Genomic DNA, 12,403 nt, shown 5'->3' with positions numbered 1-12,403 from the left:
CCCCCCCCCCCAAGCCTTTTTTTGAATGTAACATGCTAATTTTTTTTAATTGACCAACAATCTGAGTATTGCATTTCACTTAAAAGAGTATACTCTACGCAAGTCACATTAAAAATACACAAAAAGCGATAATTTAAATTAAATAAACATTTTCTTTCCAAAAACTGGCCCCTCAATAATTTTTTGTAAATTCTGTGTATTTTTAATGTGACTTTTATTAAAAATACACAAAAAGCTATTATTTAAATTAAATAAGCATTTTCTTTACAAAAACTGGCCCCTCAATAATTTTTTTTTTAATTCTGCCAAAACTCAGAAGTCATTTTGACTTCAAATAATAACATTGTAGGGATCCCTTTTTTGCAAAAAATTCATGATGGCAGTTGACTCTTATGCCTGTGAAGCGGGGCTGAAGTTTCACTTTTCACTCCCAAGGGAGTAAAAGTGGCTTCAGAGGTAAATAATAAAAATTTTCAAACGAACATTTGATCGCTTTGACAGATTTAATCAATCTTTTTTTAAATAGCAAAATCTTTAAAGACAAAAACTTTTGAAATTTTCAAAATGTTGTAATGTTTTCAACATTTTTGATCATTTATAAATTTACTGTATATTTCAAAAATTGTACAAATTTACCTTAAATTTCCGTAATAATCCAAAATTTCCTAAATTTAAATCAAGGCCATGTGATACTCACATCATAAGATTCCTACTATACCGACCATTTTTCACGCAATATTATTTGACCACACGTATTAAGATATCATGTTTCCCATTAGAGAACTAAAATGAAAGGCATTAAACAACATTTATATACACCTACATTTTTAGAATTAGAACAAATTTTTTTTCTTAAGAATTTTTGGAAATTTTTTTGATAATTCCAAAAATTTAATAGAATCCAAAAATTCTTTAGTGCCATTTATTTAATTTTTCAAATGGAAAACCCGATTTCTGAATTAGTGTGAACATAAGTTGTTGCGAGAAAGATGTCGGTATGGTAGGAATCGCGTGACGTGGGTATCACATGTCTGAAATCCTGCATTTTTTATAAAAGAAACTTATCTGTTAAGGAAGAGGGGACTTTTGATGACTCGTACTGAAAAAATTATATTCATCAAAAAAGACCCGTATTTTCCTCTTAATTAACATTCAATTTTGTCTGTGAAAACAATTCTCCTTCGTTCCTCTCGGAATCGAACCAAGGTCCACCGATTGCCGGTGTGGTGCTCTTACCACTAAGTTACTACAGTAGCTTAATGATAAGAACACAAAATTTTAGAAAAATTAAAATTTCTAAATTTGAAGGGTATCTATGATTGATAGTGTGGATTTATATTTTCACGTAATGTGATTAGTATGCTTATCTGAACCGACATTACCAATTTTTTCTTTGAATTTAATGTAAAAATTGTTCTAAATTTTAGAGACTTGTTTGTAAAATCAACAAAAGCAGTTTATTATTGAAATGAATAATTGATGTTTATAACAGTAAATAATAAAGATAGAATAACTTCCAAAGTTATGAGACAAAACTGGAAGCACTTACTAAAGAAAATAAAAATTAAAACTGAAAATTGATTTAAAAATGATAAAGAATAAGATCGATTAATATTTTGTTAACAGATGCAGATTGCAGAAGGAAGTACAAAAGAATCTTGAAGATTGAAAAATTGAGTAAAGCGATGGTGACGAAAAAAGTAGATAAATGCGTAGGCGAGTCGTGAGAATCGACATTTGGGATCTTGTCGCAGCGGTCGCACCGTGGTTCGCACTTCAAGTCGCTCTTGCTGTCAAGAAAATCGAGTGCTGATACAGGGCCGCTTCACTATCCTCATCAGATTTCCAAAAAAAACTACAATTTTTGAAAATTAAATATTTATTAATATATTCCTACTTTACCGACATCGTTACTGTTCCACAGCTCAATTGGTTCGGGTCCAAGCTACTCTCTAAATCTTAATTAGTAGAAATCTACTAATTGGTAGTTTTTCTTCTAATTCGAATAGCGGCGATTACCTCACTGATAATTACTAGAAATCAACTAATAAGAACTAAGAAAATTTTTAATTTTCAAAATTATCTATTAGTTTTTGTCCGAATAGTTTTACTATGACTTTAAGAGAAAAGCAATTGTTTATACTTTTGACTAATTATAAAAATTGTAATGAGCAAATACCAATTTTATTTTATAATTATTGATTTTATGAAATGAAATAATAAATATTCTTGTATAGGGTTTTGGCAGGATTCGTTTCACATAATTGGGCAGTATAATTTGACGAAGTCATCAAAAAGATTCTAGAACCTTAGAACGGAAATGAACCCCTTGAGCTGTAGAAAGGTCGTGATGTCGGTAAGGTAGGAATTTATTATTAGAGCTAAAAAAATATTATCAGTTTCTTTTATCATCAATTTACTAATTATGCTATGAAAAGATGAATATTTTGATTCAAAGGTCCTATGAAATAAATAAAACAATGAACAATGGCAAATACGTATTCCTTGTCAAATTTTCTTTGAACGCATCTAAAATTGGATGTATTAAATTAGCAAATAGATCAAGAAACAGGTTATTTATTTTGTTTATATTATTTAAATATAGGACAAATCTTTGAAAGATGGTGAAATTTGTTTTAAATTGGAAACCTGTATTTTTTCAAATTTCTCAAGTTCGTTGAGCGTCCCTGATGCGAAGAATATCTGGAAAGAACGGTGTGAGGGATAAAAGGTTTCCTTGTTTAACAAAATAGCGCCGCTGAGCCATTAGCCCGACTACTTTCCTGTGAATCCACAAGTCTGCAGATCTGTTGATCTATATACTTTTGTATAATTAAACGCACAAATATTGATTAATTTTTTTTGTTTCAAAAAAATTCTCTTAGAATTTAGAAATATACAGAAAAAATTCATACTTTCTACTTTTTTCACCATTAGCCCAACCATACTTTCATTACAATCCTCAAATCTACAAATCTGTTGATTTTTATTTATATTATATATTATTTAATTTTTAGTTTTACTTTTATACAATTAAAGCCAAGAATATTGATTAAAAATTTGGTTTCAAATGCAAAGATATTTTTTTTTAGAAATTATAGAAATATGCAGAATAAATATATAATACTCTTTTAAATTTTACCATCAGCCCTGCTATACTTCCCTGCAAATACTTAAATCAACAGAGCTTTTAATTTTTATTTATATCGTACATTATTTTTTTAATTTTAACTTTTATTTAATTAAAGGCCTGAATACTTACTTAAACTTTCAAGCAAAAGCAAAACAATATTCAACAAAATAGTTGAACTTGTAACCAAATATTTAAATTTTCAAGCCAAACAGAAGATTTTGGTAAAAGACAGTTTAATTTTCAATCCGAAAACTTGCATGTTAAACCAAAAAATGTTCATTTTCAACCTAGAAAAATTACCTTTCTACAATAAAAGATTAACTTTCTACAAAAAGATGAATTTTCAAGCAGGTAAATTAAATAACAAGAAAAAAAATATTTTGCAACAAAATAGTTGAATTCCTGACGTAAATAATGAATTTTCAATCAATAAAAGCGAATCTTAAATAAAATATTTGAATGTTTAACTAAAAAGGATATTAGGTAAACCATACTTGTAAAATCGTTCAAAATTTTAGTTTGAAAAAATAAATTTCAGTTAAAAAAATTAATTAAGAAAAAAGGAATTTTTTACTGGTTGAATTAAGGAACAGAAGACGAATTTATAACCAAAAAGACGAAATTTCAACAAAACACATGAATTTTCTACCAAACAGTAATTTTTCCATTAAATTAGGGTACATTTGCCACCAAAAATGGAATAACTAATTTTTTAGCTAAGCCAAATCAATTTTTAACAACAACAAAAAACAGGAATTTTGATTTTAAAAATTCGAAATTTTCAAACAAAAAGAAGAATATAAAAAATGAATGTTTATCAAAGTATTTACCCTCTGAACCAAGTAGTTTATCTTTGAACCAAAAATATTTTAAAAATTTCGACTAAAAAATTGAATTTTTAACCAAAAAGGACGAATTTTCAGGCAAATAGTTGAATTTTTGACAAGTAAAGATTAATTTTCAATTAAAAGGATCAACTTTGAACCTACTTTAGAAAAATTAAATTTTCAGTTTAAAGGACTTATTCGCAACCAAAAACACATTAATTTCAATAAAATAGTCTAATTTTTAATCAAATGGTTAAGTTATCAAATAATATTCTGAACCTTTCACCAAAAGAAAATCATTTTTAATAAATTAGGTGAATTTTTAACCAACAGTTTAAATTTTTACAGAAAAAGATGGTTTAAAAAAATAGTTTCATTTTCAATAAAATAATTTAATTATCATCAATATTTTAGGATTTTTGAACAAACGAGATGAATTTCTCGACAAAAAATGTAAAAGTAGACTTTTCTACCAAAAAATCATTTTAAAAATTGTCTAATTGGGTTCTACGAATTCAGTTCGCCTGTATGTAAAAAAGGAAGAAAAAGGGAAACTTCTATTGCTAACAACAACAAATTTGTTTCAAAAACTAAAATCACAACTTTCTATTTTAATTTAAACTAAATATATTTTAGATGACAAAATGTTCAACTATTGTAAAATCTATGTTAATCTAGATAAAAAAATAAATACCATTTTTTCACTTATTTCAAAAAATCAGAATTTCAAAGATTTGAAAATATTCCAGTGAATTTCTGTCACTAAGAGGAAGAACTTGGGAAGAAAACAACTAAAAAAAAGTTTTTAAACAAAATGCAAGAGGTAAATTTTTAGTTACGAAAATTAGTTTTCAGACAAAAAAATAATTTTTATCTACTTGAAATTAAGAAAAAAAATAATTAAAAAACATATATTTGAATTTTCAAGAAAATAGATCAACTTTCAACATAGAAAATTATTGTTCTACCCAAAAGGAATAATTTTAACAAAATAATTTTGTTTTCAATTCAAAAAGTCGAATGATGTAGAAAACAGTTGACTTTTAAATCCGACACGATGAATTTTTAACCAAATAATTGAATTTGCAATCAAAAAAGATAAGTTTTCAACAAACAAACAAAAATCATCAACCAAAACTGGAATCGTTCAATTTTCATTAAAAAGAAAAAATAATTTTTCAATAAAAACCCAAGAATTGTGAACAAATTAGTAAAATTTTTGACCATAGACATGATTTTTCAACTAAAATCATAAAATTGTGACTAAAAAAAGACTCCTTAATAAATTATTTAATTTTTCAGTCAAGTTTTGGAATTTTGAACCAAAAAAGATGAACTTTCTACGAAAAAGATCATAGCTGATATTTCAATCAAAAAATTGTTCATTTAAAATTTTTTAAAACTGTTGATATGTCTACCCGAAAAGATTTTTATTTTAAATAAAAAAAAAATAGTGAAATTGTGGCAGAAGTGAATCATTTTCACTAAAATAGTTGAATTTTTCTTAAACATAGTTACATTTCTAAATGAATAGTTCAATTTTCTACCAAATCGTTTCATCACATTTAATGAAAAAAATATAAACATTCTTCCAAAAATGAGGACTTTGAAGCAAAATAAACAAATTTTTAACTGACAAAAATAAATTTCGTGCTAAATGGAATGAATAATTTTTCGGTTGGAAAAAAAATTCAACCAAAAATGAAACATATTTTAAGCAAAATAGTTAAATTTTCAACGAAAGAGATGAATCTTCAACCAAACGATGAATTTGTAACAAACGAGATTAATTTTTTTACCTGGAAAGACGAATTTTGAAGAAAATTCCTGAATTTTCAATATTAAATAGATGAATATTCAACTGCTAAAGGATCAATTTTTTCCAAACACGTAATAATTTAATTTACAGATAAAAATTAATTTAAAAAAAACAAAATATCATCGAATTACAAGAATAACCCGAATTGTTTAATTTTCAAGACAAAAAGACGAATTAGCTACAAACAGTTCAATTATCTACCAAATCGTTATATTTTCAACAAAAAATATAAATTATTAACAAAAGAGTTGGACTTTTAACCAAATAATTTAATTTTTTATCGAATCGTTAAATCTGTAAACAGAATAATTTATTTTCAACCAAACCGATTCATTTTCTACCAAAAAAGAGGAATTTTCAGCAATATTCATGGATTTTCAACTAAAGAAGATAAAATTTTAACCAAAATGTAATAGTTGAATTTTACAGTTAAAAAATTAATTTTTTAATTAAATAGTCGAATTTTTAACCAAACGAGATGTGTACCGAATCAAAAAAATGGTAATAGACTTCAGCCAGAAAAGATGAATTTTTAAGATGAAAATAAATTTTCAATCGAGAGAGACAAATTTTTAACAAATTGCTGAATTTTCAACTATAAATAGTAGGTTTTCAACCAACAAAAATAAGTTTCTAATCAAAAATGGAATCATCAAATTATTAATTAGAAAATTAAGTTTTAACTAAAAAAACGAGTCTTCAATAAATTAGTTAAATTTCAAACCATGGAGATAAGTTTTTAACTAAAATGAATAATTTAAATCCATAAAAGTGCATTTATAACCAAGTATTTAACATTCAACCAAGGTGAGGAATTTTTAACCCAGAAGATTAATTTTCTGACAAAAATGGCTAATTTGAAACGATACATGAATTTTTAACCGAACACAGTTAAATTTCAAACTAAAAAAGATCCATTTTTAATTAAGAACATCAATATTCAATCAAGAAAGAAATGGTTACAATTTCAGTTTGAAAAATTAATTCTTAAGCAAAAAAGAAACAATTTAAAGAAAGTAGTTTACTTTTCAACCAAGCGGAGCAGTTTCAATAAAATGATATATCTTAAAAAAAAAATAACTTTGAACATATTTCAAAAAATTAAATTTTCAAGCAAGAACAAGACTTTTTAAATGGATTACGAATCTTCAAAAAATTTAATTTTCGGCAAAACTATATCGGTGAATTTCAAACCAAAAATATCATTTTTTCACCCCGAAGATTAAATTTCTATCAAAAAAGACAAATTTTCAGACAAATTTATGAATTTTCTACCAAATAGTTGAACTTTCAACTCGTAAAATAGACATTTTCAAACAAATATTAAATAATTTAACAACCAGATAAAAAATTTAATTTTTAAATATAAAAAAAGGTTTTATCAAATCACATATTTTAAATTCCAAAATGCGAATTAGCTTTAAAACAGAAGACATATATAGTTAAATTTTAAACCAAATGATAGCATTTCCAATCAAAAATATGAATTTTTCAGCGAAAATTTTTAAATTTCAACCAAACAGTTTAATTTTTTACCAAAACGTTAAATTTTAACACAAAAAAGATTAATTTTCTGCCAAAAAAAGGCAAATTTTAAAAAATACATTAATTTACCACCAAACATTTGAATTTTCAACTTATAAAAATTACATTTTCCAACAAGCATGAAATAGTTTAACAATCGGATAAAAATTTAAGTTTTAATTTTAAAAACGAGGTTTCATCAAATCACACATTTCAAAGTCAAAAATGCGAATTAGGTTTAAAACAGAAGACATACATAGCTGAATTTTCAAACGAATAGTTACATTTTTAAACAAAAATATGAATTTTTTAGCAAAAAATTTAACTTTTAAACAAATAGTTCAATTTTCTACAGAAACGTTAAATTGTAAAACAAAAAAGAATGATCTTCTGCCAAAAAAGATCAATTTAAAAAAATGCCAAAAAAGAGAAATTTTTGTCAAAACAATGATTATGATTTTTTAACCAAGATAAATTTTCTCCCAAAATAGACGAATTTTTGTCAAACTACATGAATTTTCAACAAAATTACATAAACTTTCAACTAAACAAGATAACTTGTTCACAAAAAATATAATAGTTACATTTTCAGTTAAAAAAATTAATTTTCAATTAAAAATTAAACAAACTGAACAAAATATTTAAATTTGTAACTAAAGGAATGACTTTTAAAACAAAAGATGAATTATTACCAAAGTAGTTCAGATTTTAACCATATTTAAGTTTTTTACTAAAAAATACGACTTTAATAAAATATAGTTGCAAGTACTACTAAGTAATTTTAATTTCAATTGTAGAATTTTTTTATTTCTATCTATACGAGATGAATTTCGAAAAAATTTATTTGTAGACTTCTTAACCAAAAAGAATTAACTTTTTCACAAAAAATTTGGATTTTGCTATTGATTTTTATTAATTCAATTCGCATTTTAGCGGAAAAAAATAGAAGAAGGTGTAAAGTTTGAAAAACAGGGGGAAAATAATAGTTCTGTTAAAAAAACTGGGAAAGAGGGCAATAGGGAAAAGAGTGTAAGTCTCGAAAATGAAGTAGGGGGCCATTTTTCGAAAAATTGCAAACTTGCTTAAAATTGATCATAGTTTTTGGCTCGACCCCCCACCCCCTGAAATTTGTAACTTAATTTATGTACAACTGCATGTCCTAAACAATAATGATTTAATACTGATGTTTGAAATTTTTAAGCGTAGATTAATACAATTTTATTTTTAAATCGTACTTTCAACATAAAACCGACTTTTGCAACTTGTCAATAATTAATCTTTTTAATCTCGAAAAAATAAGACAGAATTTGCTCTCCCAATCCCAGAACAGATAGAGAATTTCTCGCCAGTAATAAAAATATCGATTCTACTATTTATATCGCGAGTGAAAAAAAATAAGAGAAAATTATTATGTACATATTGATTCAATAATTCGTGTCGAGGTGTTGAATATCTGTCCCCAGAACATGTGACATGTAGCCTTCGGGCAAGTAGAATAAAATTCAGGGAAAAGTGAGCTGACTTTCATGCTTTATGATGCCTATAGTGAATGCCTGGAGGCTCAGGACTTTTTTTCTATATACCTCTATATCTATAGATATAGATGTATTTATTATGTATATCTGGTCATGTCCTCGAGTTCATCGTCGTTACAGAAGAGGCCAATAGCGAGCTCGCATCCCCATTAGAAAACTCCACCCTTTAACCAATGGGGTGGCTTCCTATTCGTGAGCTCTGCGCGTGTTACCCTCGATGGGTGGGACTTTCTGGAAACTACCCTTGGGATCATTGGTTACGATCGCCAACCCTCTGCGAGATTTCAACACCGATACCGAAGTCAAAAATTGTTCGGAATCATAGATCACAAGGAGTCCGACCACAGGTCGGTTCATAAAGTGCAAAGTTCAGATTCTTAATTTTTTTCCCAATTTTGAGGATCTGAAGAAAATTGTGAAAATGTGCTAGGGTTTTCAAGTTGAATAGTTTACTGAGTTTTAAAATTCGAGGTTTTTATCTGGGTGTGAAAAAAATTTTAGGGAAGAGAGGGGATATTGTTTGAATAAAGTGAAGAAAACGAAGCTGGAGGGGTGAGTTTCAAGGTGGAGAGAAGACATCTTTGAGTTTCTGACTCTGCTTAAGACGTAAGTGGTTACAGTTAGTGATGTGTTAGACAGAAAGAGAAGTAGTCAAATTTTCAGTTAAAATAATTAGTTTTCAAAAGAAAAAACGAATTTTTACCCAAAAAACTCAATCAACCAAAAAAATAATTAATTTCTAACAAACAAGTTCAATTTGAAACTGAGCCGTTAAATTTGCAACTAAGAAAGTCGAATGTCGAATCAAGGAGATTCATTTTCTACAATGACAACAAAATTAAAACAAAATACAAGAACAAACTTGTGTCTGGGCAGACTGAAAAGAAGGCTTAAGTTCCATAAAGAATATTCAACAAAACAATTCAGACCGGCAATCTGAAAAACCTGGATTCGGATCTCAGCGGCAGCGGAGTTCGAGAGCAATTTTTTTACAATTTAGAAATGAAAATCAACATTAAAAAAATATTGATTCTAGACGAGTAATTACATTTATATGTTTAAGTTTATTCTAAATTTCATTTTTCCCGTGGAATAGTTTAATAAATTTCAAAATTTGAAGTGCATAAGTTGCAAAATTTAGGCAGAGAGGAGATATTGTTTTATTAAAATTTGTATTGGTTCGTTCCTAATTTCAGTTGAAGGAAAGCTGTAACTTGCAATTCTAGGCCAGTAATTAGATTTATATGTTTAAATTTATTCTAAATTTCATTTTTCAAGTTGAACAGTTTAATAAGTTTCAAAATTCGAAGTTCATAAAGTGCAAATATTCGGGAAGGGAGGGGATATTGTTTAAACAAAGTGAAGAAACCGAATCGGGAGAGACTGAGAGTAGCCATCTTTGAGTTTCTTGTTCTACTTAAGACTTAAGTGGTTATAGTTAGTTATGTGTCAGGCGCAAACACAAGATTCAATTTATTTAGTTAATCTTGTGATGCGTTATTTAAAGAATATTTTCATGGTTTTATTAACATTTTTATTGGTTCATTCCTAATTTCAGTTGAAGGAAAGCTGTAAATATTGATTCTAGACCAGTAATTGGATTTATATGTTTAAATTTATTCTAAATTTCATTTTTCTAGTTGAATAGTGTAATAATTTTAAAAATTCGAAGTTCATAAAGTGCAAAGTTTAGAGAAGGGAGTGGATATTGTTTAAACAAAGTGAAAAAACCAAACCGGGAGGGGTTGAGAGAAGACATCTTCGAGTTTCTTGTTCCACTTAAGACTTAAGTGGTTCTAGTTAGTGATGTGTCAGACGAAAATATAAGATCGAATTGATTTATTTAATCTTGTAATGCGTTATATAAAGAATATTTTTATAGTTTTATTAAACATTTTATTGGTTCATTGCTAATTTCAGTTGAAGGTAAGCTGCAAATTGCAAATGAAATTTTCAGTTAAAAAAATTAGTTTTCAACAACACAAAAAAAATTATTTTGTAACAAAGGTCATCAACCATCAATCAAAAAAAAATTTAATAAAAATGTACAGCTTCAACTAGGTTGTTGAATTTTAAACTAAGAAATTTGAATTTAAAATTAAGAATATTAATTTCCTACCAAAAAGAGGAATTCTTAACAAAATACATGAATTTTTTAACAAAGTGCTGAATTTTAAGAAAGGAATTGAACTTTGAACTAAGTCGTTAAATTTGCAACTAAGACAGTTGAATTTTCTACTAAAAATATTCATTTTCTACCGAAAAGTTGAATTTTCAATCAAATAGATGAATTCTCAACAACAAATGGATAGTTAATTAACAAATTAATTTCCAACAAAATAGTTAAATCCTCGATATTTCATTGAAAAAATATTTTTATATTTAATCTAAAATCCTTGAATTTAACCAAAAAGATGAATCTTCAAAAATATATATAAACCGAAATTTTTTACCAAAGAAGATGAATTTTCAAACCAATGAATCAAATTTTCAAAAAACAAGTTGAATTTTAAACCAAGAAAAATTTCTCAATCAAAAAAAAATTACAAAAATGTTTTTTGGTCAATAAGGTCAATTCTTTAAATACAATACAGTTGAATATTCAACTCGCAGTTATAAAATTTTAACAAAACAGCTAAGTTTTTCACAAATGTATAATTAAATTTTTCTACCATAATAGTTGAATGTTTAACATAATAGTTGAATTTTCCACCGAATAGAATGATTTTTTAACAAAGTACCTCAATTTTCAACCAAATAATAAAATTTTTAACAAAAAAATATCGATTTTTTTGTTTCTAAAAGTGTTTCTATACATTTTAGATAATTGTATACATTTAACTTTTAGCACGTTAAAGGTTTGACCAAAATTTTAGTAAAAAATTATTTCTTAATTACTGCCACAAAAAAAATTTGAAAGAATCATTTCACCACAATGCCTTTTGATTTTTCAAGATTTTTTATAGAATAAACTCATTTTTTATCAGAATCTTGGTTATCTAGTTCTGTATTAACTCCCGTCATTCATAATTTATTTAAAGCTTTTCTTTGCTTTCAAATTCACTCATTGGAAGTTTTGAAGATAAAAATTTTTCAAAATTAACTTTTAGAAAAGATTATAATTCCACAAATTGACTACTGAAGATCCACGAGTGACATATTTTATAGTTTTTTAAAAGCTATATTTTAAATTTAAGGATTCTTTTACAAGTTTTGGGTTCCAGTGTAGCCCATTTCTGAAAAATTTTCAAGCATGATTAAAAATAAATTTACTGGCGGAATGAAATATTAAACGGATTAACTATATTGAAAACTTTCAATATCGAATATAATTATTGTAAATTAAAGCAATACGAAATTGAATAATTATAAATTGAGGCATTACAAATGAAAAAATGTTTTACTGAAAACCTTTGAATTCTGCATAATAAAATGCTGTGCGTTTAAGTTAATTACAAAGTCGGAAGTGTTCAAAAATTAACATTTCTTTTTATAAAATGAATTCATTTCGAACTGCTATTATAGTTTTTTGTGCATTAAATGTCTTTACTGGCTGGCTGTATGG

The sequence above is a fragment of the Belonocnema kinseyi genome, chromosome 3 (genome assembly GCF_010883055.1).
Source record: "Belonocnema kinseyi isolate 2016_QV_RU_SX_M_011 chromosome 3, B_treatae_v1, whole genome shotgun sequence".
In the NCBI taxonomy this organism is placed as follows: domain Eukaryota; kingdom Metazoa; phylum Arthropoda; class Insecta; order Hymenoptera; family Cynipidae; genus Belonocnema; species Belonocnema kinseyi.
The sequence above is the reverse complement of the archived record's forward strand: the minus strand, read 5'-3'. Positions refer to the sequence as shown.